Raw genomic sequence first — 17,721 nt, 5'->3', positions numbered from 1 at the left:
GGCTGGCTCGCAGTGGTAGAGCTGCGGGTCCAACTGCTCGCAGCACGACGGCTCACAGATGCAGAGCTGCGAGCCGACGGACTAGCTTCTAAAGGCATAGCTGCAAGCTGGTGATGTAGGGAGAAGGAGCGTGGAAGGGGTATCTTGCACAGACAGAGCTCCGGCATATTAAATTGCACCCGGGTTCTTTGTTTTATTTTCACTCAGTGTGAGGCACAAGATGGCTGTTAAAACTTCCTGGTTTGAAGTGTTAGCAGCCAATCAGAGGCAAGCTCATGCTCAGGAGTTATGCTCCGCCCAGATATATATATTGTTTTCCTTTAATATCTCAAAATCTACTGAACAGATTTACAGCATTTCAACAAAAGCGTGCTTCCTGGACCAAGACCTTTCTCCCTGCCAAATTTGGAGTAATTCCGTTCAAGAGTTTGACCTGTAGCCTTGTCTAAAGTTGCCCATGGAAATTGCATGGAGAAAACATGTTTTGGGACCCCCCTTATTTCTCAGCCCCCCTTGATGATTCACCACCAAACTTTCAAGATAGGAGCTGATCTGAAAAGAGGATCTTTTTGGAAACCTTCGTAAAGATTCGTCAAACGACGATAAAGTTATAAGCACATCAAAAAATGCTTTTCCTATGGAAACTAGGTTCTAACTATAACTATCTACTGGTGGCCGCCAGTAGATAATATATGTATATATATTTATATATATAACCTATTGGCGGTCGCCAGTAGGTAGTTATAGTTAGGACCTATTATCCATAGGAAATCCGCAACATTCTATTTGGAATAACTTTAGTGCCGGTTGACGAATCTTCGTGAAATTTTCAAAACTGGTGGCGCGCTGTGGTCCGCTCCCATCTTGAAAGTCTCGGGGTGATTCGTCAAGCGGGGGGCGAGAAAAAAGGGGGGCCCAAAACGTGTTCTCCCCATGCAATTTTCCATAGGAACCTTTAATCGCAGCTACAGCCCGAACTGCTGAACGGAATCACATCAAATTGATGAATTCCCCAACTTAAAACGTGCCACAGGGCGTATTTGCACACATATCACCTCAGGCCCTACCCCCTACCTTCACCACTGTGCAAACGCGCCCCATGGCGCATTTTAAGTTGGGGGATTAAGTCCCCTTGAATCCTGAGGTCTCCTGGCGGCCAACTAGCCCACCAGGTACCTCCAGTAAGCGCCACAGAGCTGCGATGCAGAGAGGTGTAAAAAAGGGCATGGCCTCATTACACCTCACTGCATCGCAGCCCCCTGACGCATACTGGAGGTTCCTCGTGGGCTAGTTGGCCCCAGGGACCCCCAGTATTCAAGGGGAATACTGCAAACGTGACAGGGGGTGCGTTTGCAGAGTGGTGCAAGGAGGGGGCATGGCCACCGGCCCGATCCCATTTTTTTAAAATTATTTTAATTGTAGCCCCCTTCTTTTTTTAATTTATTGGCCCTGGGGACCCCATCCCCCAGGGCCTGCCCCCAATTTTTTTAAAAAAAATATAAATGTCGGGAAGGGGGTCGCGTGGCCCCCTCCCAAGGCCATAATTTGCCCCGGGGACCCCATCCCCCGGGGCATGGCCCTTTTATTTTTTAATTTTTATTTTGGAGGGTGCTGCCTTGCCCCCTCCTGTGACCACTTATGGCCCTGGGGACCCCATCCCCCGGGGCCATTTCTTTTTTTTTTGAGAAGGGGGGCCACGTGGCCCCCCTCCCGGGCCACTACTAGCCCCGGAGACCCCATCCCCCAGGGCTGGCCCTCTTCGTTGGGGGCCGTGGGGGCTCTCCGTGTCCTGCGGGAGCCAGCATTGCTTTGCTACATGGGGAGCAGCTAACATGCTGCTCCCCCTGTGGAAAAGCAATCTACTTTCCTATTTGGAAGAGAGATCAGGTTTTCTGCTCTCTCTTCCAAATAGGAAAGCAGTTTGCGATGACAGGGTGGGAGCCGCACTGTAGTCTTTGCAAACTACAGTGTCACGGGGTGGGCATCCCGGGACACTGCAGGAGCCAGCCCTGGGGGGTGGCGGTCACCAGGGCCTAGACAAGGCTCCAGGAGGGGAGCCGCGTGGCCCCCCTCCCACATTTTGAAGACGCCCCGGGGGTGGCGGTCCACGGGGCTAGGGGGCCTGAGAGCCCCCCACCCAACATTAATAAGCCCCGGGGTGGCAGTCCCTGGGGCAGTGTGGGGGGGATTGGGAACCCCCACACTATTTTTTGAAAATGCCCCCGTGATCTGGCCCCCCCCAGGAGCCAATTACCAAAGAAGCGCGGGAGACCGCGCTTTATTTTTTAAAACATTTCGGCTGGGTGCGCGAATCTTGCTGATTTATTATTTTTTTTAATGCTTTTTTTGGCCCTGGGGGTCCTTGTGGGACCCCCTGAGTAGGCCTAGGGGGTCAGGGTGTTTCTACCCTTCCCCTTTTTGCATTTTTTGCGTTTCTTTTGCTGATTTCTTGTGCCTCGGGTCTACCAAGGCACAAGATGTCTGCCAACACTTCCTGGTTTGGAGTGTTGACAGCCAATTGGAATACAGCTCGTGCACGGCAGGGTGCTCTTGGGCTGCGCTTTGGGTACGCGGACCCTCCGAGGCCATAGATATCTATGTACTTTTAAATGTCATTTTCTCAGGAACTACTGAACAGATTAACACCATTTAAGCAAAAGGCACGAGTCTGAACTAAGGACTACCACTTTGCCAAATTTGGTGTAATTCCGTTCAGCAGTTCGGGCTGTAGCTGTGGCTAAAGGTCCTATGGGTAATTACATGGGGAAAACGCATTCTGGGACGCCCCTTTTTTCTTGGCCCCTGCTTGATGAATCATGGTGAAACTTTCAGGATAGGAGCGGACCGGAGCTGGCCAAAAGTTTTTTAAATTTTGCGAAGATTCGTCAATCGGAGCCAAAGTTATTCCAAATAGAATGTTGCGGATTTCCTATGGAAAATAGGTCCCAACTATATCTACCTCCTGGCGACCGCCAGTAAGTATTACACATACATATATATAAATGCATGTGCATATATATGCATATATATATATGTGCATATGTGTGTGTGTAGAGAGAGGTAGAGAGGTAGAGGTGTAGAGGTAGAGAGGTAGAGGTAGAGAGATAGAGAGGTAGAGAGTAGTAGAGAGTGAGTAGTAGAGAGTAGCAGAGTGAGTAGTAGAGAGTAGTAGAGAGTGAGTGTAGAGAGTAGTAGAGAGTGAGTAGTAGAGAGTGAGTAGTAGATAGTAGTAGAGAGTAGAAACCTTTTGAACGGACCTCGCCTGGTGGTTGTTCCCATCGGACCCTTCCGCAGCTCTGTAAGCTGAGCTACATCTCGCCGCAGGGACTCCATTTCCCAGGAGTCCCTGCCTGGCCAACCTGCCACACCTGGCCCGCTCTCCCTGCTTGCCACGCCCCCTGCACTCCCAGTGTGATTAAAGCTCTTCTGTTCCTTTCCCCGGCGGGAAACCTTTTGAACGGACCTCGCCTGGTGGTTGTTCCCATCGGACCCTTCCGCAGCTCTGTAAGCTGCGCTACATCTCACCAGACCAGCTGCGTGGGCCCCGCTTCGAGGAGGAGACCAGTGGGTGCCCCGGACTTCGTGCTGACACCTGGAGGACTGCTGGGGCGTGCTGAGGGACACTAGCAGGGCTGCGAGCAGAGTTGCAGGGACTCCATTTCCCAGGAGTCCCTGCCTGGCCAACCTGCCACACCTGGCCCGCTCTCCCTGCTTGCCACGCCCCCCGCACTCCCAGTGTGATTAAAGCTCTTCTGTTCCTTTCCCCGGTGGGAAATCTTTTGAACGGACCTCGCCTGGTGGTTGTTCCCATCGGACCCTTCCGCAGCTCTGTAAGCTGCGCTACATCTCGCCGGACCCGCTGCGCGGGCCCCGCTACGAGGAGGAGACCAGTGGGTGCCCCGGACTTCGTGCTGACACCTGGAGGACTGCTAGGGCGTGCTGAGGGACACTAGCAGGGCTGCGAGCAGAGTTGCAGGGACTCCATTTCCCAGGAGTCCCTGCCTGGCCAACCTGCCACACCTGGCCCGCTCTACCTGCTTGTCAAGCCCCCGTGTGTATTTAGCAGTAATAGCCTGCTGCTTTGCGGGTGCACGCGGGAGCGTCCCGGGAGAAGCCCGGGACAAGGGCGGGACCGTCTGTTGCCGTCCGTGGTCGGTCGTGGTTGGGTTGGGCCACCCCCCCTGCTCCTTTATATTTCTTGGTCATATCGTTGTGTCAACATCACCCTGTTGTGGTAACCATGCCTTTGCGTTCTGGAAAGGAACGCACTGTACAGCTGCAGACTACCAAGGGGGTAGTCTCTGGCCCCTTAGACGCCTTTATCACCAGGGCTACAGGTATTCTTGAAAAAGAGATAGCCATGGTCGAAAAACGGCTTTCATTAGATCTGGTTAGCGGGAAACGCTCTTCATTAGGAAAATTGGCCACAATACCCAGCCCTGATGCACTGGCCCCGAGTACGAGCAACCACTTGGTCGAAGCCACGGTGGATGTGCACTGTGAGGTGGAGGGGGAAGGTCTATCTTTGACTTCTTCAGAGAGTGATTCAAACCCTGACGACATACAAGGCAGTGGGGATGAGGGCAGTGTGCTCCTGGCCAGTCAATCTCAGTCGGACTCATCCATGGATGAGGACTCTCTGAGAAATGTACCCCGCAAAAGGAAAAGATGCAAGGGCCACCAGAGGGGGGGGTGTTACTAAGATCCAAAGACCCAATGCCCCAGCTCAGCCCACCATCACCTCACACCCTGTCTTGGTTTTAAATGATCCCCTGTGCCCTCCCCATATCCCCTTTGGGTCCTCGGACCCATGTCCTACCTGTTATAGTAGTGATGATAGCCTGCTGGACAAAATGGAAGCTGTGTTTAAAACTCTTTTACTTCCCGTACTTGAAAGAACACGTTTGATGACCTTAAAATTGGACGCACTTGAGACTCTTGTAAACACCAACACTGGCTTTTTAAAAAAAGATAGTTAACCCTCAAAATGCCCTGGGGAATCCTAGTTCTTCGAGTAATTCCAAAGGCCAGAGAAATGTAACCATAGGTAAACTTCCATCCTCAGCATCTGCTAGACCAGTATCCACTAAGCCTGATTTTAACAAAAACACGGGCTCAGTAGCAGGGGGGAGCTCTGGGATTAATGATTGTACGCCTGTACCAGCCATTTTGCTACAGGTGCCAAAGAAGGCTTCTTTTAAATTTAACCAACAATGCCAGCCGAACATCCCTACACCTCCTGTGGCTACTCGGGTACAAGATAATGCGAGTGGTGTTCCGAGTGCATCATCACAGCACAAAATAAGTAATGGAGTAAAGGGGAGCAGATCCATCAACCCCCCTATTCCCCTTGTAAAAGCAAATAAACGGGCACCCCCCTGTACAGACCTACCTTCAGAAGCCACCCCATACACGATAGTTCTAACAGGTGTTGCCCCACTTAGGGAGGGTTCAAATGAATCACATGGGGACCTCAGAAACAAAGTTGTATTCTGGCTAAATAAAAACCGCCCTCTTCCCCCCTCCTCCTCGACTGAAATATTGTTTGTGAGAAGAGTTGAATGGGTGGGCCACTGTACCAAGGACCTAGAGGGGGACTGCATCATTATATCCTTTAAGGATCCCTGGGTGGTAGATTTCCTGCGTAGGGAAGCAAGGTTTGGGAGGTTGGGTGATGTACAGACCCTGGGCCTTGGATATTTTTATCCCAATCGATTCTGCGAGTTCCCCTCTCGTCATACCTTCCCTAGAAGACCTGTTAGGAGATATCTTGCTGATAGAACACCTAACATCCCGCAGCACCCTTTATTGTCTAACCGCTACGAACCCCTCTCTGGCCTGGAGTGTATCGATTGACTTCACCCGGTAGCTGGCAGCGGGAATGTTCTGGGTAACCAAGTGGGTGGGGCTGACAGAGTCTGTACTGAGGTATCTATCCAGGGGGGTGTCATCATGGAGAAGGAGAAGGTGGTGGACTCTGCATATCATCATCAAGATGACAACATGGTGGAGGGTTCCCAATTTAATATAGTCTCATCTTTGGGAGTGGATCATTGTAGCATGCATAGTACAACAACACCCAGTCAGGTCGTGACACTCAAATTAGCTTCATGGAATGTAGCAGGGCTAAAGGGGTGTATGGCTTCAGAGGACTGGCTGGATTTTATTGATACTTTTGATATCCTACTGTTCCAGGAGAGCTGGGCCCCTGATCCAATTCATAGGGCTGGGTTCCTAAATTTTTTTAAACCAGCAATAAGGGGCAATAAAGGTCGAGCATCGGGGGGGTTAGTGATCTGGGTTAAACAGTCCATTGGCTACCGACCAATGGAAATTGTTCTGGATAACCCGGACCTCTTGGGAATTAGATTAAGTAAGGATAACTGCCAGGACATTGTAGTCATTAACATCTATGCACGTGGTCAACCTGGAGGGCGCTGTCCTAGTATCCTAGAGGTGTTAGACTCTTACCTTGAAGGGATAGGGAGAGACAAGTTACTCGTCCTAGCAGGGGACCTCAACTGCACCTTTGAGCCTCTTTATAATGCGGGGGAGGACCTGGGGTTCGAGGAGGACACTGTCTGGAATATCCCGATGCTGTGTTTGAATAACATTAAAAGAGGCTCTGAGGCAGCTTTACACTGGATGGGGTTGTGTCTGGACTGGGGTTTGAGGGCAACCAATGGCCGTACGGCCTCTGATAAGGATGGAAAACCCACTTGTGACAATGGGGTGAGGAAAAGTAGAATAGATTACATCTTGTTAAAAATGGAATATTGGTCACTCTTGGATGATATGGAAGTTGTGTCTCGTCCTGAAAGTGACCACAACCCTTTGTCATTAAGCATGAGACTCCCAGGTGGATTCGGCAGGTCTATAACTGCTGCTCATCTAACAGGTGATGCTATCTTGACAAACGATAGAAGAAGGCTCAGATGGTCCAGGGTGGTGGAGGATCCGACCCTTTTAGATAGCATAATGAAGGTAGTCTCGTCGACTTTGAGCAACATTTCGACTCTTGCCCCCACCATGGATGTTAGTGATCAGATTTGTGATCTTCACGAACGGTGCTTTGCTAATCTTAAGGCCCTCTTAACCCTTCCACCCACACAAGGCAAAGTAAAGGCATATGGATCCCGTGAGAAATGGTACAATAAAAACTGCAGGGAGGCACATAGTCGTTTAGTCAAAGCAGTGAAATCTAGGATTTCCAGCGATATAAAAGAGGCACGTTCAATGTACAAAAAAATTCAGTGGGAAGCGAAAATGGAGTGGGATGACCTACATTGGTCTGACCTATTGGACGCCTGTACTTCTGGCAACCAGATCAAGTTCTGGGAAATCGTTAAGTGGGGCAGAAACCTCGATTCCCAAACTCCAGTTAATCATGTGTCTGCAGAAGCATGGGTTGATTTCTATTCTGGCCAGTTTATGGATCCTGATTTAGAAATCGACATTGAACTAACCAAGCAGGATATTACCCTTACTCCTAACCAAGAGTTAAACTTCACGCCACTGGAAACTAAGTCTGTGCTCCGCCTGGTCCAAAGGGGGAAGGCGCCAGAGATGGATTCCATCCCGGCTGATTTATTCAAAATCAATCCCCAACTCTGGGTTCCTTATATAACTGCGGTAGCGAATGCTATTGCCAAGGGGGCCCGGATCCCCGTGTCCTGGAAGGGGGTGGAGATTCTCCCCCTTTTTAAAAAAGGGGACCGTTCAGTCCCGGGAAACTACCGTCCCATAAGTTTAATTGATTCACTTCAAAAGGTCATCGCAAGGATGATCCTTGCCAGAGTTCAGGGGTGGATGGAGTTGGAGGGTATCCTGTCCCCCCTATAGGCTGGTTTCAGATCAGGTACCAGCACCATTGACCAGGTTTTCAGATTTTGTCTGATCTACTGGAAGGTGGTGCTGTTGGGCGGCGGGTCCATCTACGCAGCCTTTATAGATCTGAAATCGGCCTTTGATCTTGTGCCAAGGGCTAAACTCTGGACCGTTCTTAGAAATTTGGGACTGCCGTTAGAATTATTGGACATGATTGTAAGATTACATGAGGGAAATTTTGCTAGGGTGACGTGGGGAGGCCAAGGGCAGGTGACGGATTGCTTCCCCGTAACACGTGGCGTCCGTCAGGGTTGCGTTCTGGCACCTACACTCTTTTTGTTGTTCATTGACCAGGTGGTCAAGTTCTTTGCTAAGACCCCCACTGATGCACCCTCTCTGGGTGGGACCAAGTTCCCTATGCTCATTTTTGCCGATGACACCTTACTTCTCTCAAAGACTCGTAGTGGTCTGCAAATCGCATTGACCCGATTTGAGGAGTTTTGTAATGTCAACGATTTAAAAATCAATGTGAGCAAAACTAAATTTATGGTTCTAACTAAAAGTCGCCTTATTAGGAGCTCAGTGAGCATGAATGGAGTCGGTTTGGAAAAAGTTATGACCTATTTAGGAGTAACCTTGGACTACCGTCTCCGCTGGAAACCACAGGTTGACACATTACACCTTAAATTTGCTCGCCTTACTGGTTGTCTTCTGCAGGAGCAAAAAGGTCCTTAACTAAACGTGTCAAACCCGCACTTAAGATCTATGCTACCAAGGTAAGCTCCGCGATATTGTACGGGGCAGACCTTTGGGGGCATATGGACCTATCAACCCTGGTGAAAGTTCAAAATAAATTCTTGCGGAAACTGGTAGGACTCCCCCAATCAGCTCCAATCAAACCACTATGTCTGGATATGGGCTGCAACCCAATTAACGAAATGGCTCGATACAGGCTAGTAGCCCTGTGGAGACGTATCTGGACTTCCCCAGACTTAAGCCTCTTTGCTAGGGAACTTGAGGAAGTAAGATCTATTTGGGGGTCTAGTAGTATACCCTGGCTTCGTGAAGTGAAATTGATCTTGGATGACATGGGTCTTAATCAGCTGTGGGTTTCCCCGGGTTCAACCACCTTTCCTTCAAAACAGGAATTTAAAGCACTTTACTGGGCTTTTGTTCGCCAAGCATTAGTTATCACCTCAGATTCTACTAGCTTAACAGGAAGGTTCTTGTCCCATAAATTGGACCCTTTCCTGGAGAATTACTGGGACGTTATAACTAAGACACTTGACAAAAAGCTCTACCACCATTTCCGAGTAGGGTCTCTGCCCTTAAGATCCTTCACCAAGAACTGGTCTAACCGAGCGAGTGATTTCTGCCCCTGGTGCATTGGTCACAAGGAGAGTGTTGGCCATCTCCTATTTGCATGTCCAGCTTATTCTGCTCCAAGAAGCAAATGGATTAGGCCCATTTGCCGCCATCTTAAAGTCAGAGGGAGTGCTGAGGCTATATGGGTGCTTCGTACCAATACCTCTGAGGTGGTAGTTGTGGGCGTAGCCAAATTCCTGGGGTGGGCATGGGTGATTAGAGCAAGATATCTGCAGGCACCTTGATCTTGCTCTCGTTTTTTAACTTCTTAACGGGTTTTTTCATGTATTAGGTCTTTATCATACTGCTTAATTCTATTTTTAACGTTGAAATGTTTTTTGAAATTTATGAAATTGTAATTGTGATGGTTTTAAATTAACTATCTTATGTATGTCTAATTTCTATTGCTTTCAATTGTCTTTTATGATGTAAAAATCGAAATTAAGACTTTAAACCACCAAACCACCGAGTAGTAGAGTGAGTAGTAGAGTGAGTAGTAGAGAGTAGTAGAGAGAGAGTAGTAGAGAGTAGTAGAGTGAGTAGTAGAGAGTGAGTAGTAGAGAGTGAGTAGTAGAGAGTAGTAGAGAGTGAGTCGTAGAGAGTAGTAGAGAGTGAGTAGTAGAGAGAGTGGTAGAGAGTAGTAGAGTAGTAGAGAGTGAGTAGTAGAGAGTAGTGGAGTAGTAGAGATTGAGTAGTAGAGAGTGAGGAGTAGAGTGAGTAGTAGGGAGTAGTAGAGAGTGAGTAGTAGAGTGATTATTAGAGAGTAGTAGAGAGCGAGTAGTAGAGAGTAGTAGAGAGTGAGTAGTGGAGATTGTGTAGTGGAGAGTGAGTAGTAGAGAGTAGTACAGAGTGAGTAGTAGAGAGTGAGTAGTAGAGAGTGAGTAGTAGAGAGTAGTAGAGTGAGTAGTAGAGAGTGAGTAGTAGAGAGTAGTAGAGAGTGAGTAGTAGAGTAGTAGAGAGTGAGTGGTAGAGAGTAGTAGAGAGTAGTAGAGTGAGTAGTAGAGAGTAGTAGAGAGTGAGTAGTAGAGAGAGTAGTAGAGAGTGAGTAGTAGAGAGTGAGTAGTAGAGAGATTAGTAGAGAGTAGTAGAGAGCGAGTAGTAGAGAGCGAGTAGTAGAGAGTGAGTAGTAGAGAGTACGTAGTAGAGAGTGAATAGTAGAGAGTGAGTAGTAGAGACAGAGTAGTAGAGAGTGAGTAGTAGAGAGTAGTAGAGTGAGTAGTAGAGAGGGAGTTGTAGAGAGAGTAGTAGAGAGTAGTAGAGAGTGAGTAGTAGAGTAGTAGAGAGTGAGTGGTAGAGAGTAGTAGAGTGAGTAGTAGAGAGTAGTAAAGAGTGAGTAGTAGAGAGTGAGTAGTAGAGAGTAGTAGTAGAGAGTAGTAGAGAGTTGTAGAGAGTGAGTAGTAGAGAGTGAGTAGTAGAGAGTAGTAGCGAGTGAGTAGTAGAGAGTGAGTAGTTTAATTTAAAAGGAACACAATGAGGGGGTTCATTTTGCCATAGAAATTATGATTAGTGCTGCAGAAAGAAAAATTAGGGCACATTTTGAGGGACTTCTCAAATCCTCTTCTATTTCATTAAAAAATTCTGACATGCAGACTGAAACCTGCACTTTCAACACCAGTAGCAGACTTCCCTGGTGAGCAGTAGCTTTACTACAGTGATCTAATAAGCAACTAGAGTGCTAACATTCCGAATGTATGGCAAATGTGTGACACATCTGAATGCCTTCTTGATGGAATCAAAGTAAAAACTGAAAGTATTTCCTACTGAGGAGACTGTAGTAAATGAGGAAATTAGGAAACTTCATAACAAATAAGTCTCCCAAGATGACCACCAGAGACAAAAGAGCCCAAATGTAGCACAAATATAACTCAGAGGTAGCCGAAGTATAGCCCAATGACAGAATGTCCCAGAGTGTTCTAAAGAACACCTAGAGCGCTAACAGTCTTACTTATGACAAAAGTATGGCACACCTGAAGCCATCTTGATTGGAATAAAGTGGTAACACTTAAAACATTTAATTTGCAAAGGAACAAAATGAGGGGGTTCATTTTGCCATAGACATTATGATTAGCGTTGCAGCAAGGAAAATTAGGGCACATTTTGACTTCTCAAATCCATAATCTATTTCAGTTTGAATTGTTTTAAAAAAATTTTTTTGCAATATTCAGAAAAATATATGTTATTTAATGAATAAAATATTTATAAATAAATGGTTAAAAAACTGTAGAAAATCAGTACAAAAAAATAGGTATAACAACTATCACGCTTAGAAATTAGCATTTAAAAAACCTTTGAAATTCACTGAAAAAAACATCGGTTTCAGAGACGTTATAGTTAGAAATTAGCATTTAAAAAGCTTTGAAATTCACTGAAAAAACCATAGGTTTCAGAGACGTTATAGTTAGAAATTAGCATTTAAAAAACCTTAGAAATTCACAGAAAAAAAATAGGTTTCAGGGGTGTTATAGTTAGCTGGCCATTTCACTCGTACAAAACCATAGAAAGTCCTCCGTTTTAGTTAGTTCTGCTAACTATAACTCGCGCGCCTGCAATGCACTGCTGATGATGTCACATATTGCATCATTCATGACATGGTGAGTGACATCACTGATGACATCACTGATGACATCTCGGAGGTCCGTGTGCCTTTTGAATGGATTAGTCACACGGAAGCAGTGATTCCGACGTGGCTGTATTTACGAAGGAGTCCCACCGCCGGAGCCATGCGGGTCAGCTCGCTGTTGAGATTGCTACAGCTGAGCAGAACGGGAGATGCCCACAGTAATTCACAGAGGATTACCATAGCCCCTTGTGATTGTTTTATGAAATAACTCTGGCGGCGCCCATGAGGTTGAACTATTGACACTACCAGTCCCAGAATGCATTGGGTGTTATCTGCATGCTAATTGAGGAAATAAAAGAGGGATTTTACTGTTTAGTGTCTCTGCCGTCATTCTCACATATGGCCCATGATGAAGGGTGTTACCTGCCCGAAACGCGTTGGCCGAAAGAAGGAGGCTGTATCTGGAACACCTACCTGTCATGTGGAGTGATCCTGGGTGTGCCATCCATCGTAGGGGTAACCTGTTGTAAACTAAATAGTGACCCGCCCTTGGTCACGGAGAGGCACCACCGCCTATGCCCCGGAGGTCCGTGTGCCTTTTGGATGGATTAGTCACACGGAAGCGGTGATTCCGACGTGGCTGTGTTTACGAAGGAGTCCCACCGACCGGAGCCATGCGGGTCAGCTCGCTGTTGAGATTGCTACAGCTGAGCAGAACGGGAGATGCCCACAGTAATTCACAGAGGATTACCAGAGCCCCTTGTGATTGTTTTATGAAATGACTCTGGCGGCGCCCATGAGGTTGAACTATTGACACTACCAGTCCCAGAATGCATTGGGTGTTATCTGCATGCTAATTGAGGAAATAAAAGAGGGATTTTACTGTTTAGTGTCTCTGCCGTCATTCTCACATATGGCCCATGATGAAGGGCGTTACCTGCCTGAAACGCGTTGGCCGAAGAAAGGAGGCTGTATCTGGAACACCTACCTGTCATGTGGAGTGATCCTGGATGTGCCATCCATCGTAGGGGTAACCTGTTGTAAACTAAATAGTGACCCGCCCTTGGTCACGGAGAGGCACCACCGCCTATGCCCCGGAGGTCCGTGTGCCTTTTGGATGGATTAGTCACACGGAAGCGGTGATTCCGAAGTGGCTGTGTTTATGAAGGAGTCCCACCGCCGGAGCCATGGGGGTCAGCTCGCTGTTGAGATGGCTACAGCTGAGCAGAACGGGAGATGCCCAAAGTAATTCACAGAGGATTACCAGAGCCCCTTGTGATTGTTTTATGAAATGACTCTGGCGGCGCCCATGAGGTTGAACTATTGACACAACCAGTCCCAGAATGCATTAGGTGTTATCTGCATGCTAATTGAGGAAATAAAAGAGGGATTTTACTGTTTAGTGTATCTGCCATCATTCTCACATATGGCCCATGATGAAGGGCGTTACCTGCCTGAAACGCGTTGGCCGAAGGAAGGAGGCTGTATCTGGAACACCTACCTGTCATGTGGAGTGATCCTGGGTGTGCCATCCATCATAGGGGTAACCTGTTGTAAACCATATATATATATATATATGTATATATATATTCCATAGAGCACACATACCTCTCCGCAATATGAGACAGGCCACACCAGCAGTGCTTATTTAATTCTTTTGTTCGAGGCAGAACAAGCATGCAGAACATTTGTTTGGATATATATTCTGAAATACTCGATCGCGCGCCCCCATTGGGCTGCTCTGGATGAGCCTGCGCGTTGCTTTCTGGAGGCTGTAGTCGTGGAGGGATGTAGATATCCCCTTGTACTGTGTGCATAGTTGTACTGCTGGTAATTTAAAAGCCCACCGATGGGCTTCAGCGAGCAAGCGTTTCTTAATATCAGCGGTCGTGCTCCACTCTCGTGGCCCCCATTTTCGCGGGTGGTGCACCTCGGCGGCCAGGGCGCCGCCTAAATATGTCGCTCCTGCTTGTCCCAAACTTGCGAGATGCACTCGAGCTCGATCACGGGCCTCAAGCTGCAGCCCTATTGAGTAGTAGAAACGCTGGCTTGCTGACTCCTTTCACAGCCGCTGCACCCCTGCCTGACGCTTCAGAAGCTGTCAGCACCGGACTGTGCGTCATTTTCCTCTCACCACCAGCCTTTGATGAAGAAATTCGAAACGCGTCAGGCAGGGGTGCAGCGGCTGTGAAAGGAGTCAGCAAGCCAGCGTTTCTACTACTCAATAGGGCTGCAGCTTGAGGCCCGTGATCGAGCTTGAGTGCATCTCGCAAGTTTGGGACAAGCAGGAGCGACATATTTAGGCGGCGCCCTGGCCGCCGAGGTGCACCACCCGCGAAAATGGGGGCCACGAGAGTGGAGCACGACCGCTGATATTAAGAAACGCTTGCTCGCTGAAGCCCATTGGTGGGCTTTTAAATTACCAGCAGTACAACTATGCACACAGTACAAGGGGATATCTACATCCCTCCATGACTACAGCCTCCAGAAAGCAACGCGCAGGCTCATCCAGAGCAGCCCAATGGGGGCGCGCGATCGAGTATTTCAGAAGCTGTCAGCACCGGAATGTGCGTCATTTTCCTCTCACCACCAGCCTCTGATGAAGAAATTCGAAACGCGTCAGGCAGGGGTGCAGCGGCTGTGAAAGGAGTCAGCAAGCCAGCGTTTCTACTACTCAATAGGGCTGCAGCTTGAGGCCCGTGATCGAGCTCGAGTGCATCTCGCAAGTTTGGGACGAGCAGGAGCGACATATTTAGGCGGCGCCCTGGCCGCCGAGGTGAACCACCCGTGAAAATGGGGGCCACGAGAGTGGAGCACGACCGCTGATATTAAGAAACGCTTGCTCGCTGAAGCCCATCGGTGGGCTTTTAAACTACCAGCAGTACAACTATGCACACAGTACAAGGGGATATCTACATCCCTCCACGACTACAGCCTCCAGAAAGCAACGCGCAGGCTCATCCAGAGCAGCCCAATGGGGGTGCGCGATCAAGTATTTCAGAAGCTGTCAGCACCGGACTGTGCGTCATTTTCCTCTCACCACCAGCCTCTGATGAAGAAATTCGAAACGCGTCAGGCAGGGGTGCAGCGGCTGTGAAAGGAGTCAGCAAGCCAACGTTTCTACTACTCAATAGGGCTGCAGCTTGAGGCCCGTGATCGAGCTCGAGTGCATCTCGCAAGTTTGGGACAAGCAGGAGCGACATATTTGGGCGGCGCCCTGGCCGCCGAGCTGCACCACCCGCGAAAATGGGGGCCACGAGAGTGGAGCACGACCGCTGATATTAAGAAACGCTTGCTCGCTGAAGCCCATCGGTGGGCTTTTAAATTACCAGCAGTACAACTATGCACACAGTACAAGGGGATATCTACATCCCTCCACGACTACAGCCTCCAGAAAGCAACGCGCAGGCTCATCCAGAGCAGCCCTATGGGGGCGCGCGATCGAGTATTTCAGAAGCTGTCAGCACCGGACTGTGCGTCATTTTCCTCTCACCACCAGCCTCTGATGAAGAAATTCGAAACGCGTCAGGCAGGGGTGCAGCGGCTGTGAAAGGAGTCAGCAAGCCAGCGTTTCTACTACTTAATAGGGCTGCAGCTTGAGGCCCGTGATCGAGCTCGAGTGCACCTCGCAAGTTTGGGACAAGCAGGAGCGACATATATATATATATATATATATATATATATATATATATATATATATATATATATATATTCCAATCGTCGTCGCTCCCAGTTGAAGACACCACAGGCGATGTTCTGTGCTTCCCCATTTATTGTTGAACATTCTGCCACAACTACAGGTACGATTTCACAGCGTAGATCTGCCTTCTGCCATACGCGTTTCAGGTTTCCCCTTGTTCTCTGGCTTGGCTTCTGGTGAAAAGGCGGCTGTTCAGAGTCTCTCACACCTGCAAGCAGTCTTATAGTCCCGCCCTGTTGGGCGTGTGCATCAGTGCACTCTGGGTTTTGTAGTTCAGTAAATTGCATCTATAGTAGTTTGGCCGCTATACAATTCCTCCTTTGATAATATCCCGTTGGGTTCGCTTGCTAGGTCGTAGCAGAGTGTAGCATTTCTTCCGCCTTGTTCGACTGGTAACATCGCTCCCAAACAGCGCTGCATGTCTCACAGCGCAAGGACCCGCCCTAAAGCAGTGGGGTATCTTCGTGGCCAGAGCAGGCCACTACATATTCCAATCGTCGTCGCTCCCAGTTGAAGACACCACAGGCGATGTTCTGTGCTTCCCATTTATTGTTGAACAGGCTGCCACAACTACAGGTACGATTTCACAGCGTAGATCTGCCTTCTTCCATACGCGTTTCAGGTTTCCCCTTGTTCTCTGGCTTGGCTTCTGGTGAAAAGGCGGCTGTTCAGAGTCTCTCACACCTGCAAGCAGTCTTATAGTCCCGCCCTGTTGGGCGTGTGCAGCAGTGCACTCTGGGTTTTGTAGTTCAGTAAATTGCATCTATAGTAGTTTGGCCGCTATACAATTCCTCCTTTGATAATATCCCGTTGGGTTCGCTTGCTAGGTCGTAGCAGAGTGTAGCATTTCTTCCGCCTTGTTCGACTGGTAACATCGCTCCCAAACAGCGCTGCATGTCTCACAGCGCAAGGACCCGCCCTAAAGCAGTGGGGTATCTTCGTGGCCAGAGCAGGCCACTACATATTCCAATCGTCGTCGCTCCCAGTTGAAGACACCACACGCGATGTTCTGTGCTTCCCCATTTATTGTTGAACAGGCTGCCACAACTACAGGTACGATTTCACAGCGTAGATCTGCCTTCTGCCATACGCGTTTCAGGTTTCCCCTTGTTCTCTGGCTTGGCTTCTGGTGAAAAGGCGGCTGTTCAGAGTCTCTCACACCTGCAAGCAGTCTTATAGTCCCGCCCTGTTGGGCGTGTGCATCAGTGCACTCTGGGTTTTGTAGTTCAGTAAATTGCATCTATAGTAGTTTGGCCGCTATACAATTCCTCCTTTGATAATATCCCGTTGGGTTCGCTTGCTAGGTCGTAGCAGAGTGTAGCATTTCTTCCGCCTTGTTCGACTGGTAACATCGCTCCCAAACAGCGCTGCATGTCTCACAGCGCAAGGACCCGCCCTAAAGCAGTGGGGTATCTTCGTGGCCAGAGCAGGCCACTACATATTCCAATCGTCGTCGCTCCCAGTTGAAGACACCACAGGCGATGTTCTGTGCTTCCCATTTATTGTTGAACAGGCTGCCACAACTACAGGTACGATTTCACAGCGTAGATCTGCCTTCTTCCATACGCGTTTCAGGTTTCCCCTTGTTCTCTGGCTTGGCTTCTGGTGAAAAGGTGGCTGTTCAGAGTCTCTCACACCTGCAAGCAGTCTTATAGTCCCGCCCTGTTGGGCGTGTGCAAGAGTGCACTCTGGGTTTTGTAGTTCAGTAAATTGCATCTATAGTAGTTTGGCCGCTATACAATTCCTCCTTTGATAATATCCCGTTGGGTTCGCTTGCTAGGTCGTAGCAGAGTGTAGCATTTCTTCCGCCTTGTTCGACTGGTAACATCGCTCCCAAACAGCGCTGCATGTCTCACAGCTCAAGGACCCGCCCTAAAGCAGTGGGGTATCTTCGTGGCCAGAGCAGGCCACTACATATTCCAAAAGTCGTCGCTCCCAGTTGAAGACACCACACGCGATGTTCTGTGCTTCCCCATTTATTGTTGAACAGGCTGCCACAACTACAGGTACGATTTCACAGCGTAGATCTGCCTTCTGCCATACGCGTTTCAGGTTTCCCCTTGTTCTCTGGCTTGGCTTCTGGTGAAAAGGCGGCTGTTCAGAGTCTCTCACACCTGCAAGCAGTCTTATAGTCCCGCCCTGTTGGGCGTGTGCATCAGTGCACTCTGGGTTTTGTAGTTCAGTCTGCTACGACCTAGCAAGCGAACCCAACGGGATATTATCAAAGGAGGAATTGTATAGCGGCCAAACTACTATAGATGCAATTTAC

The sequence above is a fragment of the Triturus cristatus genome, chromosome 2_2, assembly GCF_964204655.1.
Source record: "Triturus cristatus chromosome 2_2, aTriCri1.1, whole genome shotgun sequence".
Taxonomy (NCBI): Eukaryota; Metazoa; Chordata; class Amphibia; order Caudata; family Salamandridae; genus Triturus; species Triturus cristatus.
The sequence above is the reverse complement of the archived record's forward strand: the minus strand, read 5'-3'. Positions refer to the sequence as shown.